Below are 16,507 nucleotides of genomic sequence, written 5' to 3' on the forward strand. Positions count from 1 at the left end.
AGAGCAAAGATAGACAAAGTCAAATTCGGAAAACGAAATATACAAATACCCAGGCAAATAAGAAACAATGCAGCCAACCAAAGTAATAAAAAATGTCGATTAAACACGTGCACACGTTAACCACTAAAAATATGGTGTATTCAAGTTTTGTTCGATGTGAGTAAACAGTATTTTTTTTATTTTCTAAGACACCTGCCATTTTGTACAGATTCAAGTCTTGTTGATGCTTACGTTCGGTGACAGAGTATATGTCCATACACACCATGCTCCACCCGCACTATCTTATTTCAATGTTTAGTGAACCATAAAATCGGAGACAAACCAATCACACCACATCTTCTTTTTTATATTTACTGCAGGGTTTGTTACTCGTGCTGTGTGGATGCAGTAGAATGTGTCCCCGTGCCTGTAGTGTATGCCCTTGTATTTACTGTTAGGTTTTTTTGCTTGTGAGAGATCTGTCTATTATAGCTGACTATGCGGTATGGGCTATGCTCATTGTTGAAGGTCGTACGGTGATCTATAGTTGTTAATTTCTGTATCAATTGGTCTCTTGTGAAGAGTTGTCTCAATGGCAATCACACCACATCTTTTCCATATTAACTCATCAGAAATTCATCAACAAAAACTCAGAGTGGACGTGGACAGGTATTTATACAGCCACACAACAGACAGACACTAAGTACAGATCTGAGAGTACTCGCAGTTACTGACAGCTAGTTCAAAGCCAATAACAACTAATGAAAACAATTATGCATCTAAGAATAAGTTTTGCCTTTGGTTGAATACAAAAATGCATTTTTTTTTTATTTGCAACAATACCATATCCCTGTAGTTATATTTTATCGCCAAGACAGAACTTAATGTGTTGAATTTTAATCTTTAATTTCTTTCTTGTGGAAAATTTGAGATGTTTTTGAATTCATTTATCTACGTTATACTACAGCAGTAGTTTGTAAGGAGTATTAGTACTGAAACAACCATGAGCATGTATGCAGTATGCTCATGTATAGAACAATGTTGTCATCGTTTTACAATATTCGATAGGTATATAAAAGAAGAAAGACCCCCTCCCCCCTGTTTTCTCCGTATTGTTTTCTGTTACCTCGCCGTTAATTATATTTTTACTACGCGAAGAAGTAATCCGTTGTTTTACTATCGATACAAATTATTGCGTCAAAATCAAACAATATAAATACCTCCAGTCCTGTTACACTTAATTATAATCACATATGCAAAACATAATTTCATCATCATTGATATTTTCAGTATATAATTTAGATAACATTTATATATTAAGCTCGAAAAAAAACTATAAGAGATCTTGTATTATGTATCTAACGTAACGAGAATAAACGCGCGTTATCGTGCTCAGCAGTACACCTTTTTCAAGGTATTGAAAAAAGTAAGTGTCTGTCACATCCGTCTTGTATGTGTTAAACTTTTTCACTGCCAAGTACTGAAGAAATATTTTGAAAAAAGTACATATTATGACAAAAAAAAGGGGGTTTACCAATTCAAAAAGTGCACGTATTAATACTAATCATTACTGTCAATCACTCTGTTCAGCAGTACCCGAGGAAATAGTTTCAATACATGTTGGAAAAACGAACGGACAGACGCACAAGGTGAATATAAAAAAGCCAACTTCTAGATCAGGTTAAAATGATCATTAATGTATATAATGGGTGTTATGTTGCATATATATCGGGAATTTCAACGCTTTTTTAGAAGTAAAGATTTTATTTCGTTGTCCTTTTTTCGTTTTAGTTAAATTATGTAGATTACTCTGGTCCACCGTGTTGAAAAATAATAAAAATGGCAATAATTATTATGAATATATAATACATCATTCAGTAACATGAGTAAGAAAGACCCTCCATTGAACTGCGGGACATATATAATTAAAAGTAACCAACACTGAGTTCACACTAACATTTTAGGTTGCAGTCTTGTAATTGACTTGTCCATAGGCTTACATGCAAAATAGCTGATCTTTGATTTGTTTTTTGTGTACAAATCATGTAGTAATGATAAATTGTGAAAGAGTGCCGCATGCCACGAACAATAAAAAGTTATGAAACCTTGAAATGAAAGCTACTTTTTTTATTCTTTTATTGTTCTGTTTTTACTAGTCTGCACCACTCGTACAGATGGGCCAAGTTTTCAGGCAGCTACATGTAGTTTGCGTTAAGTCTTGAATCTTTGACATTTTTTACGTACATCAGTGGTTAAGGGTTCACACCAATACTCTATATAACAGCTTTGTAATTCATTGTGCTTTAAATTTTGATCAATATGAAAATAAGGAGATGTGCACGTGGTATGATTGCAAATGAGACAACTATTTACCATTGTTCAAAGTAGTGAATGTTAGCAATTATGGGTAAAGTATACTATTTATTTCGGGTGCAATAAAGCCTTTTTAATTAACTTAGCCGTGAATTTTAGAAGAATACTATTTAAATTATGATTAATACTTGTACCCAAGTTAAATAAGTGATGCGTAGTGTACAAAAGCAATCATAAACTTGAAATACACTAAAACTTGTGGTAATTTCTTACAGAATTAATTAAAAAAGAGACACACCCCCCACTCTCGTCCGTGTACATTCACGCCAACCATTTTTCATTTTAAGATGAAAAATAGATTTTGCAAATTGCTCTGCAACTTTTAAAGGTAGTTGGTTTGAAAAATGTAACAAAAATCTATTGAAGTCACTTTCGAAAAACCATTTTCTCTATGAGATTTGAAAATTGTTATTTTCATGAAATTATATTTTTGATTTCACGAAGATATTGAAACAAATATCAATAAGTTTGTGTTAAAAATGATTTTATTTTGTCAAAAGTTTAAATATATTAAAACATTTGTATTTGCTTGTTTTAGAAAACAAAACATATTTCAATCTCATTCTTAAAAGCAAATATTGAAAATGCTGACCTTTAGCATTTTTCAATTTCACTTACAATATTGAAAAATGAAAAATGCTCTAACGTGGAGCATTTTTTCAATTCAACTTACAATATTGAAAAATGAAAAATGCTCTAGTATGGAGCATTTTTCAATTTGACTTCAAATATTGAAAAATGAAAAATGCTCCAACGTGGAGCATTTTTCAATTTGACGTTTGATATTGAAAAATGAAAAATGCTCCAATTTTTCATTTTTCATTTTGCTGTGCAATATTCAAATTTGAAAAATTTTCATTATTTAAATGTCTAATAATGAGAACGAAATGTAATTTGTTTCAATATAGGCGTTTTAAATGTTTAAATTGTTGACACTTTTTATTAAATGTTTTACTATTTCCGTTTTCTTTTTTCTTGTTTTAAGCGCAATATCTTGAAGATCTTTTTAAAGTGTGTGTGTGTGTGAACTATGTGTGGTATCAACAAATTCCGAACAAGAATGGTACACTGACAAGTACGATAATGACCACAAAAAATCATTCTTTCTTTTTATCTATATATCTAGCTGTCTTTGTAGCTACATGTTTATATCTATCTTTCGATCTATCAATCTGTCATTCATTCTTTCTATCTATCTGTCTATCTATCTGACTTTTGTTTATCTTTGTCTTTTCTTTCTTTGAATTGTCGGGGTTGAAATCTTTAATTTAGTTCTCTCGAAGTGAAGAAGTCACCTGTTTACATACATGTACATGTTGTAAGAATGGAAGAACTTTTAGACCATCGATGTTTGATTCAACAAATGATACTTGACGGAAGAACACACCAAGACATTTCTCAATACTTGACTTCTTTAGGAATCAAGCATGTATCAGCGCGAACAATAAGCCGTTTTTGTTCTGAAAATGGAATTATTAGGCGATGCGGAGTAGACGAAGGAGCATTAAACCATATCGTGGTTGAATGTGTAAAACATGTTAGAAAAGAAGGGAAAATATTAGAATATAAGATATTGTCCATGTCAGTTTTTGTACATGTTCAAGGAGGAGGGTTCGCGGGTGGAGTGGGGTGGGGAGGAATGGTGTAGATGTTATATTATTCTGATCACTGCGCTAGTATTTGTTTTCAAATTTGTATTTTTCTGCATTGTACAGCATTTCCTAATTTTGAATCTGTTTAATGCAAACTTGTTTTTCCCAAGCTTATAATATTCACAATTCTCTGTCGCAGAATATCAAATAAGCATCATCTTATAAAAGAAATTATGAAAGTAACTTGCATGCATGTATGTGTGGTAAATGTATATTTCGAAGGATGAATGACTTCTTATTTTTGTTTTTACCGAAAAAAAAATGTAGCAAAGAATATATCATAATTATGTGAATAGTATTTCAACAAACATAAAACAGTTCCCATGAAGTTCTGTTTTATGTACATTCTTTTACCTGTTATTCAATATGATTTTACATCTGTAATATGTGAAAGCAAAACGAGTATTATAGGACAAATATGTCGACACAAAAAATGGGTCTCAGTCAGTGACAATCTTCTTTTGAAATAAAAAAAAAAGTAAAAAAAAAAAAAAAAAACCAGATCGACACAGATCGACACAAACGTATTCCGAACCATATACATCATGTACATGGAACATATACCAGTAGTTACATTTAAAATATGATGTGCGCATAGTGTGTGTTATTTTCAGGTTGGACCCACATACGGTCTGAAAATGATGACAGGCCATTTATCAAGCAAAGGAATCACCGTGTCTGAGGCCAGAGTTGGTAAAGCATCGGATCCAGAACTTTTCATAAGGGGGGGGGGGGGGGGGGGGGGGGGGAGGGGGCACTGACTGACCTAAGGGAGGCCGCTCCAGTCATGCATGCTTCAGTGATTCCCTATATAATCAACCAAATTTTCCCCAAAAAAGGGGGGGGGGCGGCCCCCCCTCCCCCAGCCCCCCCCCCTCAATAATTTGAGCAGTACAATTAAGTTCAATTTCATACAAGTGATTACACATTGATTACATTGATTATTTAAAAATTCAACAAAATCAAGTCTTTTTCACCAGAATAATTTCTACAGGAATAATATACATGATATATATTGTTTAACAATATAATATACTAGTAGATGGACAAACTACCGGTGACTAAACTGTATCTAGAATTAAATTTCTCTCTTTGAATAAAGTACACAATAATAAACTTACTTTTTTAATCATAACATTATCCTCAGATGACATTAACCATATTAATAATGATTTATTTGGGGGCTTTAAAAGTTATTTATATATTCAGATCTTTTATTTCCTAAAACTGGACACTGAAGAAGAAAATGAATTTCAACTTCAGTGCTGCATAATTTACATAATCTATCCTCTACTCGAAGCCCCTGATTTCAGATTTATTGATTTGTTTTATTTTACTTCCTCATTTATTCCTGTTAAATTGAAATATGAATGCTACCTTTTATAGTTTTATTAGGACATTCATCTACATGTAGGTCACCAACGGAAATACATAGTGTTTCAACTTCTGCAATGATGACAGCGTATTATGCACATCGCCGACGCTTTCACAAAGCCAAGAAGTAAGGGACGACATCAAAAGTTCAATGTAGGATAAAAAACTTAATTCACATAGTTTTCTCACTGACCCCCCCCCCCCCTTTCTTAACTTAATTTGGGGAAAAATGATTGTAAAATATGGATATATGTAAAATCGATTTTTGATAAATAAAACTCGCAGCAATTTTACACCCCTCCCCCTCTCCCACCCCAAACTATTTGATTGAAGTTTTTCATCCTACATTCCTTCTGCTTTTGTGATTGTTACCATGATCGGTCATGGATTTTGCGTTTTATTCGGGACATAAAACATCTCTTTTGAATAGCCTTAATTTTTTATTGTTAGTCAAAAGAAAGGAAAATAAAAAGTTGATATTTTAAAATAGATAAATCTTTTGTCATTGTACAAGTTTCGTGTGTGTGTGTGTGTGTATGTGTGTGTAAAAATCGTCTTCTAGTGAGTCATGTCGCTTTCTTCTTATATATCATTATCTTGGTATCGTTCTTTACTACTCCCAAATGGCATGAAAGGGACTTGAACCCTAAAAACATTCTAAAACAGTAACTTTCTTTTTCTGTACCTGTCTACTAGAATCCCTAGCTATTAATTTGTATGAATGTATTACAGTTGTGGTTCTTATTCAATTTGCTGTCAGTCATAACTTACTTTTTCATCGTTTTATTAAAATCTTGACCGTGTTTTTCCCGTTTCTTTTATTGTTTCGATTTTTGGGTTTCCTATAATAATGATGATAACAAACTAAAAGTTATAATTAGTTTATTTCGCTTCCTCTACCTAATATTTGTTTAGCAACCAACAATCAATCAATCCAGCTCTTAATTATTTGTAACAAACGTATATACACGGCCGTCACTCGGCTAACCGAGAGATTGGTCGGTTAATCTATATGGAGTATGCGGCTATATCGGCGGTTAAAAACCTGGTCTGTTAATGGGTCGGATATATAAAACCCGGTCTGTTATTTGGTCTGTTAAGAGTTATGAATGGCAATGAAAATATAATTTGATTGCTTTATGGGAAGTTATCGGATCAAATGGGTAGGCTCGAGACGAGTGGCTCAAATATACGGAAACAACACATGAACAATGAAACATAAATTTAGACAATGGAAATTGGAAATTGATAAAAATGATTTCAAAAAGTGTTATATTAAAGTAATATTAGTTTCATTCAAGAATGGTCGCATATATCATGTGAATTCTGTTTCGTTGTTATGAATGACACCAATTTGTCATCTACATTGGTAACCAGTATATACATCATTTTATAGTTCGTTCTTATGTTGTACTGTTATACCACTGTCCTAGGTTAGAGGAGGGTTGGGATCCAGCTAACATGTTTAACCCCGCCACATTATGTATGTATGTGCCTGTCCCAAGTCAGGAGCCTGTAAATCAGTGGTTGTCGTTTGTTTATGTGTTACATATTTGTTTTTCGTTCATTTTTTTTTATATATAAATAAGTCCGTTAGTTTTCTCGTTTGAATTGTTTTACATTGTCATTTCGGGGACTTTTATAGCTGACTATGCGGTATGGGCTTTGCTCATTGTTGAAGGCCGTACGGTGACCTATAGTTGTTAATTTCTGTGTCATTTTGGTCTCTTGTGGAGAGTTGTCTCATTGGCAATCATACCACATCTGCTTTTTTTATATCAGATATAAACGTCGTAATGTAACTAAACATCAGTAAGTAAAATATATTGGGATGCTAAAATACAAAGAATAGAGAAAGAATAATGAGAAAAAAAAATAAAATGTAGAGAAAAGTCACATAACAATTTAAAGAATACAGATATAAACAACACCCCCAATCCGGACCCTCATGGTATACACGAGAATCTGGATGGAGACGCAGAATATAGAATAATAGATAAGGACAGTAGAGAGTGATGCATTGCTAAAAAAGAGAGAAAAATAACAATTGTTTACGAATACAGACATGAAACACCCCTTTTTACTATTTAGACCCTCCAAGATGATTGTTAAAACAATTTTGGCATTTATTCCACATCTCCTTATTCTTAAATTAATGGTATAGACAACGATATCTATATAGATGCTTTGCAATTTTTTTACTGTATATCACTTTATGTTGTTTGAGACTGGAGTCCGATAAACATTGGCCTCCTGTCAACCGCTGAATCTGATAGCTCAGTAAATATTGTAAAGTGCAAACAAAACAAAATTTCAGGGGGAGGGGGTGGTTGAAAAAGTAACGGATTGCGATGTACTCAAATTGGTGACAAATGTTAGAATTTTACAAGCGCACAACTGCAGTTCTCCTCTGCACTTATGTAGAAAGGAACGAAACGGAATAAAATGAATTAAAACTTAAGATAATCAAATGTAGCTGCATTCGCTTCTTTCCATTTACTTCTTTAGAATGTTTTGTAAACAAAATATGATTAAGTAATAGAACAAAAGAACCAATTGGATGATGCTGCTGAATTATGGTTTAACGTCCAGTGGCAAATATCATGTTCATATGAGAACGACAACACGTTATATGTACCCGGTGTTGTATAAGACAGACACTTTCAGTCGGATTTTTGAACGTGCTTCTTTGAACAGACACAAAAATCAAGGCTGATTGAAAACTTTAATAATAAATTCATGCATATTCCAGCGGCCAATCCATATCACGCTATATTGCAGTGACACACCTTTCAATAAAATGCAAAGAAAGTCAAAATAAAAATGCTCTTACTACAACGATACTGTTGCACCGTATTGTCATTTTTTTTTACTCAAGTACATCTCATTCTTAACTTTTTTAATGGGAAATTATAAAGGTAGCAAAACTATTGTCGTGGCTAAATAACTCTTAACTGACACAATTTTAATTTTCCAACCCATTAACAGACTTTATTCCCCTAATAGTCACTAAAACGTGGTATTACTCACGTTATATTACAATTATGAAATATTTGCTAATGTCAATTTATTTTTTAGAACCAAAGTACTATTTTGTGTCCTTTAAATGATATCTAAAATTGTTTGTTTCGCCTTTTATTAAAACAATTGCTTTGCGTATAAGCATAAATACCACATTCTTGCGCGACGCCTTTTAGTTTTACTGAAGTTTGCGCAGACTATGAAATGTTTTTACAGGTGGAAAATGTTCTATGATAGATAGCATTTTGTCAGACACTTTTCTTTTTTTATTTGGTTCTTATAATATGCCAAAAATCTGTATATTTAACAGAGTTGAACATTTTAATTGTGCGTTTTACTCTTAACAGATGTATAACTGACCCGATTAACAGACCAACCGCCCATATAGCCGCATACTCAATATAGATTAACCGACCAATTTCTCGGTTAGCCGAGTGTCGGCCGTGATATAATGGTCCTTTTTTTATAATTATTATTTCTCTGCAGGGAACGATGTTTTGGAATATTGTTTCATATCATTTTGTAATACGCTTACGGAAATATAATTGTGCAAGGTTTAACTTAATGTAAATGGCAGAAAGTTCATATACTTGGTAGCATAGCAGTCATTACTCTCCTTTTTATGTGACAATATTTGAGAGTTATGGAACTTTAACCACTGTAGGGTAAAATCAACTGTTTCATACTAATTACTTTCCCCTGAATTATAAATAAAAATCAAACTTTCCTTTCTGTTGTCAGAATAGGAACGAGAATTGGACAAAGAGACAACAACCCGACCAAAAAGCAAATACAGCCCAAGGCCACTAGTGGGTCTTCAATACAGCGAGAAAATCCGGAGGTCGTGCTCCAGTTGGACCCTTTACACAAATGTGTACTAGTTCATCGAAAATGGACGTCACATTAAATTCCGAAACATATTAATAAACGTAAATAAAAAAATATATATACAAAACGAACTAAGGCTACCAGCTTCTTTTTTATTCTATTATAGTACTTAACTTATTTATAAGTAGTTTGTGCAAGCGAATGTACTTCCAGTGTGACTTTCAAAAATAACTTGATAGTTGCTTAAGGTATATCATACTATTCAAACGATTCGGAAGTTGACATAATATATGTATAGAGACACCTGTCTTCTGTTGAATACAATATAAGTGCTTGGCAAGAGACTTTTGGTAATGTGTTTAGTTGGGTTGTTATTTCGCTGCCGTGTAAGCGACATCTTTTTCTGTTCATATCAGTATATATCAAATCGTCGTGTTGCGATGTAATAGATAAAAGGTATGAAGAGAATTATAAAGCCATAGTTTTAATAGAGATTCTGCTGAGAATACTAACTTACAGAAAAAAATTGATAAAAAAATTAAGTGTCGATATATTTGATACATAATTGATTTATAATCGTAACAGGTGTCGATAATAAAATTACAGTATTTTTTTTGGTCAAAATCCATTGCAATTGTACTGACTGATTTTGTAGGCACAGACACATGATGGTTTATAGGTTGTTATTCGCTTTGAACTAACTATCACAAACTTTGAGCACGCTTGTATCTGTACTATGTGTTTAGCCTTTTTTATAACTTGTTTATTGGTTTTTATACGCCCGTCTAAGACGGGAAATATTATGGTATACCGTTGTCCGTCCGTCCGTCCGTCGTCCACACTTCGGACAATTAATAAAAAACGCTTCCACCAACTTTTATGAAACTTTGTTGAATTGTTTATGTCTATTGACGTAAGCTCCCTTTCGATTTTTATAAATTTCAAATTTTTCGTTTCCATGTTATGAAATTTTATCCTTAAAAAAGGGGGGATTTTCCAGTTTTAGGACAATAATTCATAAATGCTTACATCAACTTTAATGAAACTTTGGTGAATTGTTTATATCTATTGACGTATGCTCCCTTTCGATTTTTATAAATTTCAGATTTTACGTTTCCGTGTCATGAATTTTTATGCTTAAAAAAGGGGGGATTTTCCAGTTTTCGGACAATCACTCATAAACACTTTCACAAAATTTTATGAAACTTTGGTGAATTGTTTATATCTGTTGACTTAAGCTACCTTTCAATTTTTATAAATTTCAGATTTTACGTTTTTCAGTTATGAATTTTTATATTGAAAAAAGGGGAATTTTCCCAGTTTTTGGACAATAACTCAAAAACACTTTTACCAACTTTTATGAAACATTTACATTTTTGGAGTTATGCAGTCTTATTCATAAAAAAATGAGGCTTTTTTCAGATTTTCGGATAATAAATCAAAAATGCTTTCAGCAGTTTATGATGAAACTATGGTGACTAGTTTATTTCTATTAAACTAAGTACCCTTTTGTTTTTATATAATTTCTGATTTGATGTTGTACAGTTGTGGAATTTTTTCTTCTTACGCTAATCACGTTTTCATAACAACAATACATGCACGATTTATCCGATTGCAACTCGATCTTAGCACGCTTCTTCTGCGATTATAGAACTTTCCACTTTTGTACCGTAATCTAACTACGCTCTCGTCAATAACGTCAACATCATGTTCCATATAAATACTGTTCCATTTAATTCTTTCTAATTGTCATTAATACGAAGAATTCTCGAAAACAACACAGGCATACCACCAATATATACCAGAACTAGACAGTGGGCATGATGGTAGGAATAGAGGTAGAATCAGAGGAGCCTCTGATACGTATACTGATCCAGTAGACATGTCGGATCAACCAATCTATACTGAGTCACAACGCGTTGGCTGATCCATCGAGATCAAATGACGATATTTTATTGAACAATAGAGGAAATGGTATAGATGTGTCAAGCATGGTTGTGCTCATCAGACTTTGACCAAATTTCATGGTTCCGTGGTCAAAGTTAAGTTTTTGATATTTGGTCTTTTTTTCTAACACTATATGCAATATGTCATCTTTATTTGGTGTATGGAAATATTAAATGATGTGCATGTCAGTCTGGCAGGTTTTATTTGGCCTTGACCTCATTTTCACTGTTCAGTGTTTAGTTTTTTTTAGTTTTGGTCTGATTTTCTTAAACTATAAGCAATAGGTTAACTATATTTGCTGTATGGAAGAATTGTTAGCTGTACACTTCTGCCTGCCATGGTTCAGATCCTTGACCTTAATTTTATGGTTCATTAGTCAGTGTTTAGTTTTCTCGGTTAAGTCTGTTTCTTAGAAACTATTAGCAATAGGTCAACTATACTTAGTGATTTATTGTAAGGTGTACATGTATTTCTTGTTTTGTTTATATGACCTTGACCTCATTTTCTTGGACCATGTTAAGTTTATATGATAGTTGTAGTAAAGCTTTATATTTAGGACTATCAACATAGAGGGTGGGCAGGACCTTTTTCGGGACGTCGGGATCGGGTGTTTTTAAGCTCGGGATTTCGGGATTGAACCTTTCGGGATCCGGGATTTCTTTTTTCAAATTCCACGATGTCGGGATTTAATTTTTATACGCTCGCCAAATTTTGACGGGACGTATTATGGTATACAAATGTCCGGCGTCCGTCTGTCCTTTCGTCTGTCCGTTCGTCCGTCTGTCCGTCTGTCCGCCGTAAACATGTCGCACCGTAACTTGAGAACGACTCATCCAAATTTCATGTAACTTAATACAGTTGTTCCTTATGATGGTCAAACGATCTGCATACTTTTTGGTGAAAATAAGATTAACACTTTTTGAGTTACAGGACTTTGTAACTAAAACAGGGGGGTGTTTTTTTTTCACATGTCGCGCCGTATCTCAAAAACGATTTATGATACTTGCTTAAAACTTCACACACTTCTTAGTTATATAAATCTTAAGATCTGTATCATTTTTGGTGATGATTCAAAATTTTATTTTTGAGTTATTGAGTATTTTGTAAAAAAGGGGAATGGGGTTTTTAACATGTCTCGCCATATCTCAAAATCGATTTATGATTATTGCTTAAAACTTTACACACTTCTTAGTTATATAAATCTTAAGATCTGTACAATTTTTGGTGATGATTCATAATTTTATTTTTGAGTTATTGAGTATTTTGTAGAAAAAGGGGGATGGTGTTTTTAACATGTCTCCCCATATCTCAAAATCGATTTATGATTATTGCTTTAAACTTTACACACTTATTACTTATATACATCTTAATATCTTTATACTTTTTGGTTTTGATTCAAAATTTTGTTTTAGAAATATTGAGTTTTTTGTAAAAAAAAAAGGGGGGCTTTCACATGTCACGCTGTATCTCCAAAACAATTTATGATTATTGCTTAAGACTTTACACACTTCTAAGTTATATTTATCTTAAGATCTGTATACTTTTTGGTGATGATTCAAAATTTTGGTTTAGAGTTATTATTGAGATTTTTGTTAAAAAAAGGTGGGTTTTCATATGTCACGCTGTATCTCAGAAACTATTTATGATTATTGCACACAAGACGAAGGGCGTATCATGCGCTCATGGCGCAGCTGTTTATTTTTTAATTCGGGACCTCGGGATTTCATGTTTTTAAGCCCGGGATTTCGGGATCAGGACCCATCCGACCCCCTCAACATAATATCAATGATAAGTAAAGAAGGCGAGACATTTCAGCGTGCGCTATATTTTTTGTAGCTCGTCCGCTCCCATTTTATATTCGTTATGTAAACAGAAAGTCACAACTGTTTTGTTTTTTTAACAGGGATCACGAAACTTTAATCCTGTTCCATATCAGGCTGATAATTTTGGGCATAAAATTCATCTTGATCAAAATGAATCTTGCAAGTAGCCCTTAAAGTGGGGTATAGAGAAGGGTGATGTTGAGGTTACAAAAAGGGGATGTTGGATATAGGATTATAAAAATTGGGGTAATGAAATCAAGGGGACAACAAAGGTGGGATCTGGAGAAAAAAAAAGAGAAATTTAGGAAAAGGCGCACACCGAGTCACTCCGAACTCATTCACGTTAATGAAATAAAATTCCATCTGTAATGTCGGAATAAGATTTTAGTGTTGTTTAGACATAATAATTTTGTACCTTCTATTTTTTTAAACAGACAATACCCTTTTCTAAAATTGACAATGGAAATGGGGAATGTGTCAAAGAGACAACAACCCAACCATAGAACAGACAACAGCAGAAGGTCACCAATAGGTCACCAATAGGTCTTCAGTGCAGTGAGAACCTCCCGCACCCGGAGGCGTCCTTTAGCTTGCCCCTAAACAAATATATATATACTAGTTCAGTGATAATGGACGTCATACTAAACATATTAAACACAAAAAAACTAAAATTAAAAATAATACAAGACTAATAAAGGCAAGAGGCTCCTGACTTGGGACAGGCGCAAACATGCGGTGGGGTTAAACATGTTTTTTGAGATCTCAACCCTCCCCCTATACCTCCAGCCAATGTAGAAAAGTAAACGCATAACAATACGCACAGTAAAATTCAGTTCAAGAGAAGCCCGAGTCCGATGTCAGAAGAGGTAACAAAAGAAAATAAACAAAATGGCAATGATACATAAATAACAACAGACTACTAGCAGTTACTGACATGCCAGCTCCAGACCTCAATTAAACTGATTGAAAGATTTTGTCTTCATCATAGGAATATCAGGCAACGCTCGGTAAGGGATCAGTATTATACAATCATAAAATATTTAAGAGAAGAACATAACCCGTGTCATGCCAGCAACTGGTTTTTAAATGGATGTGTTTAATTCCGATGTAAAGACCCTTTAAGTGAATCAATATTAAGGCCAAAATATGCAATCTTTAATGACCTGACAACAGTATCGTAACTATATCCCTTCTTAATAAGTCTGTTTAAAGGTTTTGTTATCTTCTAATGTTCTTTGTTGTCGGTTGTTGATGTGGTTCATAAGTGTTTCTCGTTCTGTATATAGATTAGACCGTTGTTTTTCCCGTTTGAATAGTTTTACACTAGTCATTTTGGGGACACTTTATAGCTTACTGTTCGGTGTGAACCAAGACTCTGTGTTGAAGACCGTACTTTGACCTATAATGGTTTTTATTTTAAAAATTGTGACTTAGAAGGCGAGCTGTCTCATTGGCACTCATACCACATCTTCTTATATCTAGAGAAACGTAAACTAGCTTCACATTTGAAGTTCATTTTTAACTGAAATGCCACCTCACATTCATTCCAAATAATAGAAAATCTGTCTCAAAATGAACAAAGTAATCAGCAATATCAGTGTTGACAATATCAAACCTATTATGACTATACATTTACCAAATAAACCATACTATAAAAATAAAAGACCACAGGATCAATTATACACCTAAATCTTCAAAACTTGTCTCCTAAAGACAGTCGTATCTAATTCCACCAAGCACTGACTCAAATGTCTGCTTCATTCCTGATTAGTTTTTCCAAAATAATGTATTTCAGTTAAAAACAGAAAAATTGCTGTAAAATTCAACATCCAACTCGCGGGACCAAAATGTAGCATGAGTAATTTTGATTGAGATTCGGAGATGTGGACCACAGCTTGTTCTAGTTGTAAACAGAGACGATGGATGCCAAATGTTAAAGCACTATTTGTATCTAAATAGCTAAGTAAATAAAAACCAAAAACAGTGAAAATTATATCATTTTATCTAGTTAAGAAATGGAGCATTCAATGACTTCCAAAATAAGCCGTATTTAGATGGAATATGGCATATTCATCAACCTTATACAGGGAGACTGGGAAAAGAACAGCTTACCTATGTGTTGTTTTTATCTTTACACCTTTTCTAGGTTGTCACCGAGGATATCACCAAACCCATAGCCAGTGCATGAAAGTACGAAATTTTATGTTAATAAAATTTCCTGTTTCAATATTTATTTATTACTTTACATTCAGGTCTACTCTCTCGGCTTAGGGCACATTGTTAATGCTTTCAACTATGCATAATCATTTGGAGAGCCACTACAAATACGTGTTTCAGAGCAGATATAATTATGCTTTGATCTACAAACAGGCAAATTGCTCAGATCTTATATTCAATGTACATTAACTTTTAAAAGAAGTTTACAAATGTTTTGCAACGATGCAAATACTAAACTTTAGAGTAAAAATAAATATCTTTATCAATGAATTCAACATACCAATATCTATTTGATTTAACAGATATATAGAGAATATTTAGTTAACCTGAATGTAAATAACAAAATAGGGAAATATAAAATTCATGGTTTTAAACAAGGGAAATAAAAATTGCATAATAATCCTGCGCCACATCAAATAATTTTGCTGGTGCGTTGTTGTTCTATCTTTTCGGGGTAAGGTAATAAATGTGTATATACGGGTTCACACATACACACATGTGTATTATATTTAAAGCATAAAAACAAAACTTCTAAAGTGTTAACAATGAATGAACAAATAATTTGATTATCAATTTTTCAATATCTTTGATAAATTTGCAAACGATTACAAAAATTGAAAAATGCTCCACACAAAAACATTTTCATTTTTGAGAAAATTTTCTAAAGACGAAAATTCAACCAATACGGGACATTTTTCATTTTTCAATATTTAAAGGCAAATTGAAAAATGCTCCACCTTGGAGCATTTTTCATTTTTCAATTTTTAAAGGCAAATTGGAAAATGCTTAAGGTTAGCAATTTCAATATTTTGTTCTTTAGAAGGAGATTGAAATTTGTTTTTTTTTAAACAATCAAATTCGAATGTTTTAATTTATTCAAACTGTTGATAAGATGAAATCTTTTTAAGACAAACTTATTATTAATTTTTATATTATCCTCGTGAAATCAAATAAAGTTATCTGATGAAAATTACAAATTTCAAATCTCATAACGAAAATGATTTTTCAGAAGTGACTTCAACAGATTTTTGTTACATTTATCAAACCAATTAACTTTAAAATTTGTAGCGTATTCTGCAATATCTATTTTTTCAGCTTAAAATGAAAAATGTTTGGCGTAAATATACACGGTCTCACCCTCCCCCAAAAAAGATATCATGAATATTTTTAGCGATGTTGAAATAAATGTAACACAACATTGTTTCTTAAGTGCTTGCTGATGGTAATGTTGAAAACACCTTTGTTTAGGTAAACTAAGGTATGAAATCCTCCCATGTTTTCTTTAAATGATGG

This window comes from Mytilus californianus, unplaced genomic scaffold (assembly GCF_021869535.1).
Source record: "Mytilus californianus isolate M0D057914Y unplaced genomic scaffold, xbMytCali1.0.p SCAF_13, whole genome shotgun sequence".
NCBI lineage: Eukaryota > Metazoa > Mollusca > Bivalvia > Mytilida > Mytilidae > Mytilus > Mytilus californianus.